General features: G+C 41.6%; 1 pseudogene; it reads right to left on the bottom strand.

Annotated features, from left to right (window-relative positions):
* Window positions 1-686: 686 nt before the first annotated feature.
* LOC109373613 (nicotinamide riboside kinase 1-like) lies at window positions 687-1,782 on the bottom strand (annotated as a pseudogene).
* Window positions 1,783-6,000: the final 4,218 nt, after the last annotated feature.

Raw genomic sequence — 6,000 nt, 5'->3', positions numbered from 1 at the left:
AGACAGACACACCAATACACACTCAATGGGCTACATATACACTGGACTGTGATGTAAACCTAATTTTCTTACTCTGGGTCCCATTCAGATAAAAATGGCAATCATTGGTCTAGAGCAGGGATCGGCAAACTTTTGAGATGGAAGAGCCATCAGGGGTGAGCAAACTGTGGCTCACGAGCCACATGTGGCTCTTTGTGGATGTACATGTGGCTCTGAATTAAAATTGAAAATAAAAATAAAACTATCATAGTTTCAGTTATAAAATTTTTAAAGGAAATTACTCCCATAATGGTGATTATGTAAAAATACATTTATGGCTCTTGAGTAATTTTTAAATTGTTGTGAGGGACAGGATGGGCTCTTCCAGGGGTCGGCAAACTTTTGAGACGGAATGTACCCAAAGAGCCGCGTGTGGCTTGCGACCCGCAGTTTGCTGACCCCTGGGCTAGAGGCACTGATTCAGTGTGTGATAGCCATACACTCCTTGGAATGAGAACAACTCAGGAAGGTCAATTCTTGTCCATTGTCATGGATAACTATTTACTTGGGAAAATCATGTGTGATCGAACAAACAAAACAACAGCTGTCATTGTACGAAAGTACGTATTATATCTTGGTTAAGGCTCTTCAATAAATTCCTTCGAGTTTCCCAGTTCAGCCCAGGAAGGATTCAGTGTGTTCCATCCTTATGCTGTTACTTGCAGACATTTTTGCTTTGCTAGCTCTTGTCTTAGATCTTCACATACTTGTGAAAAGAGGTCCTCTTCAGTTTTTGTTCCATCTTGGTAAACAGTTTCCCACTGTCACGTCCTCCATTTCTCCTCTGTGCTCTAGATGTGTGGGCCATGTGTGGCCATCAAAGTACCCTGGGGGGTCTGGAGCCTTGCATAACCTTGTGTTACTGGCACAGGGGTCCTTGATCCTCTCAGGATAAAAATCAAGAGAGTGAGCAAAACAGTTGTGCCGAGAGAAAGGTTTATTAAAGAGAAAGCTTGATGTACCGAGAGCACACTCTGAAAGAGAATCGATGTGGCTCTCTGAGGCTTACAGGTACAGTGGTTATATAGGCTCTTGGGATTTGGGGCTATCGCTCCCTTTCTCCACCCCCAAGGTATGTTAAGGCGGATCCTATACTGCGCATGTGCAGTGTACCTACATGCTACTTCATGGGCTGCGTGTCTCATTAGCTTCTTATATCTCCCCCTAAGGGAGTTTTTTTTTACTATGATAATGAGAACAAGTTAACTATAGGACACCTCTTAATTAATCTTCATGGGTGACTTTAGAAACTTTCCCTGGCACACTTATCTCTGCTGTGATTATGGCTCTGTCAGCTGTTTCTCATTGGCTGGGGGATGTGGCTGCAGGCTCTGGGCTGTGTGACCACCCTACACTTATACTCCTCCTCCTCTTAACATTCTTCATAAAGAATGGTCAGAAAGTAGCTTCTATTCCATATAGTGTCAAGTCACTTATAATGAAAGAGAAAGACATTTTCGATGATTAATATGGGAATTTCCTCAGTCTGTTGATACCACAGAGTGTGTGGGACTTTCCATCCAGCAAGAAATGGTGGACATCATTTTCTCCATGTTAAGTGCTTCAATTGCATCATACTGCAGAAATCCATTTGTATTAATATGTCTCTATCTCAGACTCTGGTTTAAAGAAATCATCCCGAGAGATGACACTGCAGCTTGGGAGGTGTTTCTGCAAATTCTTAGCCAGTGTTGTCTTCCCACCATTTGTCACACCACTGATTCCAATGACAAATGTTTGCATAATTAGCTTTGAAAAATCACGTCTTCCTAAAATGTACAATGTCCAGGCTCCCCCTGGGGGGAGGTGGTGGGGAAAAGAGCCTGGTGGAGAGAAGGCTGTTGTTCCTTGGCTTCTTCTCAGTTTATCCAGAATATTCCAAATTCATTGCAATCGCTTATGGTGCAGTTCCACTTTCATTAACAAGCGAGGCGCCAGTTTGAGTCCTCCCAAGCAAAGCGGCAGAGGCGATGACCAAGAGCGCACATGTCACTACCCTGCCAACCCCACAGCTCTCAGCTCACCCACCAACAGGCCCACAACCCTTTCCCCCTCGCCCCCGCCAGGTCAGAGGCAACCCAGGTAAGAGTCCCCAAATCAGTCCCACCCAGGCCTGAAGCAGGCAGCGCCTGGCTCCAGCCACATTGGGCAGGGAGGGGTGGGGTGGAGCTGGGCTCCAGCGAGCAAAGCCCTGCGCCCCCTGCAGGGTCTGGCCCTCCTGGCTGGGCTCCAGCTGGTTTTGCTGCTGCTGTGCTCAGTTTTCACAGTGCCTTACGTTGTAGGTCTGCTCACACTCCATGACTGTGAGCTCTGAGAATTGGGATCTTGTCTGATTCATCTTCTTGTCTCCAATGGTCTGGAACCCAGTAGTTGCGCCAAAAAATGTTGGGTGAATGAGTGGATAGATGGTTGAATGCTACCTAGCAGAACACCTTGGTTATACAAGTTGCCAAATAATGATAGATTGAATTGAGTCTTCACCCCAATCTCGTTTCTTCTTATCCTATCTCAGTGGGGGCTAAGGGTGTCCTTCATTCTGCCTCAAGTTATGATTTCCACTCATGCTCTGAATTCGATCCCATCCTGCCTCCCAAGGTGCCTCACTCCATCAATTACCTTCTCACTCCAGAATCTCTAGTCGCTGTGCTCCCGCCTCTCTGACTGGCTCCTTTCCCTGCAGTAACAAACATGTTCAGGTCTCCCCTCCCATTCTAAAAATCAGCATCTTCACCTCCGTGTGTCTCCTCCTATTCCTTCACCTTTCAATATCAAGCTGATCTTCATTGTACAGTAATTCAGCTGGACCCTTTTGGGGGACTCTTCAATGTCAATATCCTTAGATATTTTTATCCTGGTTCATCAGATAGCCCACAGAAGACTCTTGCAGCTGCCAGAATGGTAGGGTCAGAGTTGGAGAAGTCTGGGGTTTATAGTTTTCAAGGTACATATCTCAACTGAACCCTTCTATTTTCAATGTGATTATCCAGCCCTCCACTGGGTTTGGGAACTCCCAGTCCGAAGTCCCTCTCCAGGGAATAATTCTTTAGACTTCTGTCAGGTCAGAGAAAGGCTAGCCACTCAGTGCAGTCAGGCATCGACTGCAGGAGGGCATTTGGAAACCAATCTACTTCTTAAACAGTTTTTGAACAACCCTCATTATGTTGGTGCCCATTCCCTTCATCTCAACGTCCAGAGTTACCTTTTACATCCTTCAAAGATTCTTCTGGAGTGGGGGAGGGTGGTAGTAAATCAGAATGGTTTTTGGCTTTTCCTCCTTAGGGCTTAGGATTCCTAGTTTATGGCCTTCTTGGGTCTAAGTCAATTACTACTCATCCATCTGCTTTTCAGGATTCAACATTTAGTTGTTTCCTTTCCTGCTTTTCCAGTTTTTCCAAATATCATTTTATAGTGGTTTCAGTGGGGTTTGGGGAGGTAGTCAAGTTAGATATGGAAGTATGTGTTCCACCTTCACTAAACATCATGGTGAGCATGGGGGTCCTCCTGCCTACGTACTTTTGTTACCAAGCCACTCTCCCTAAAATACTCCAGATTCAAATTGTCTCAAGGGGCTCGGTGATCCATTCTGTGACCATTTTGCCCTTTCAGCTCTCAGCCCTCCAGACCATGCTTTCTATCCATGAAGCCTCACTCACGCTATGCTTGAAGTTCAGATGCCTCGCCAAGATGTCATTTGAAATTGGCAGTGTGCCTAGTATGCAGGCTACACCGGACAGTAATTTTACAGAGATAATTTGCAATGTGGTCGTTACTTAGGTAGCTGCCATGCAAATGTGTCCAGTGCAAAGTCAGGTTGGGGGGTGGAAGGGGAGCGGGGTCCAATGCAAATGTGTCAGGTGTGCATTGGAATTCACATTTCCAGTTCTATCCTGGGAGGGTCCTGTAATCCACGTGACCTCTTATTTGTAGTAGGGGTCTTCCTGCAACTCTTACTTAACTCGAATATATAAAGTCAGCATGGTTCTTTGGTGTTGTGTCATCATGTATATATAACACTGTTGTTCCCCAAAGGCACAATGGCATTCCATTTTGAAACACTAAATTTCCAAGGCTTTTTAGTCCAAATGCTACATGAAAAGCGACTTAGCTTCTTTTTTTTAAATTCAGTCTTATTTTCCTTACAGTTTCAAGAGTGATAACAAGATCTCTGCACAGTATAATCTTGTTCTCATTCAGCTTTGGGACAATGCATGATTTAGGCTGAATTGTATGCAGTACTGATACTTCAGGGTGAGATTTAAGGACACAGTTTGGGGGTAGACTTTTATTTTGCATTTTTGGGGGGTATGGGGATGGTTGTCACTATGAGTCAAGTGCCTCAAAATGGATGGGACCTTTGGTGTATGCTTTTCTACTTCTATTTCAACAGCGTGGAAGCAATAAGTTCAAAACAAAAAAGCTAACAAGAAACAACATGAACATTTTATCATGATAAAGGGGACAATCTATCAAGAAAACATAACACGTATTTATGTATATGCACTCAACTTGGGAGCACCAAAATATATAAAGCAATTATTAAAACACCTTAAAGGGAAAATAGACATCAACACAATAATAGGATACTTTAAATCCCCACTTACACCAGTGGATAGATCATCCAGACATACAGTCAACAAGGAAACATCGGCCTTAAATGACACATTAGGCCAATGGAATTAACAGATATTTAAAGAATTTTCCTTCCCAAAGTGACAGACTGCACATTCTTCTCAAGTGCACATGGAGCATTCTTAAGGATAGACCATATGTTGGGACACAAAAAAAGTCTCAATAAATTTAACAAGATTGAAGTTAAATCATGTATCTTTCCCAATGGATGAATCTGTGAATGAATATATATCAGTGGATGAATATATAAAGAAAAAAAATTTTTTTTCAGCCATAAAATAAGAAGGATATCCTGCTATTTGCAAGAGCATAGCTGGAACTTGGGGCATTATGCTGTGTGGAATAATTCAGACAAAGACAAATACCGTATGATCTTACTAATATGTGGAGTCTAAAAAAGCCAAACACATAGAAACAGAAAGTAGAATGGTGGTTGCCAGGGGCTGGGGGTGGGAGAAATGGGAAGATGTTGGTCAAAGTGTACAAACTTTCAGTTATAAAATGAATCAGTTCTGGAGAGCTAATATACAGCATGGTGACTATAGTTACAAATACTGTATTGTATATTTGAAAGGTTCCAAGATAGTACTTATATATCTTAAATGTTCTCACCACAACAAAATGGTAATTTTGTGAGGTAATGGAGGTGGTGACTAACCTTATCATGGTAATCATTTCATAATATATGCATGTATCAAATCACCACATTGTACACCTTAAATGTGCAGTGTTATATGTCAATTTTATGTCAATAAAGTTGGAAAAAAATAAAGAAAACAACACATTTCTAAATAACGCATGCATCAAGGAGTACATGTTCAAGAAATTTTAAAATACTTCAAACTATGTGAAAATGAAAATACAATATATCAAAATTTGGAATTAATTGCTGGTAGAGCAGTTTTAATTAGAGCAGAAATCAATTAAATTGAAAACAGGAAAGCAATAGACAAAGTCAGTGAAACGAAAATCTGATTATTTGAATAGATCAATAAAATTAAACCTCTAGCCAGGCTAACCAAGGAAAGAAGACAGAAGAGAGGAGACACAAGTTGCCAATATGAGGACTAAAACAAGATATATCATTGCTGACCCACAGACATTAAAATAATAATAAATGGAATACTACAAACAATCTATGCCTATACATTTGATAACTTAGATGATATGGACTAAAAATCTAACAAGGAAAAACAGATAACCTGAATAGTCTAACCTCTACTGAAGAAATTGAATTTGACGTTAAAAACTTTTCAAAAAACTCCAGGCCACATGGTTTCACTTAGCAATTCTACCAAAACCTTTAAGTAAGACATAATACTGGTTTCACAC

Source organism: Hipposideros armiger, unplaced genomic scaffold, assembly GCF_001890085.2.
Source record: "Hipposideros armiger isolate ML-2016 unplaced genomic scaffold, ASM189008v1 scaffold_738, whole genome shotgun sequence".
NCBI classification, from domain to species: domain Eukaryota; kingdom Metazoa; phylum Chordata; class Mammalia; order Chiroptera; family Hipposideridae; genus Hipposideros; species Hipposideros armiger.
This window is presented reverse-complemented; position numbering and strand designations above follow the sequence as displayed.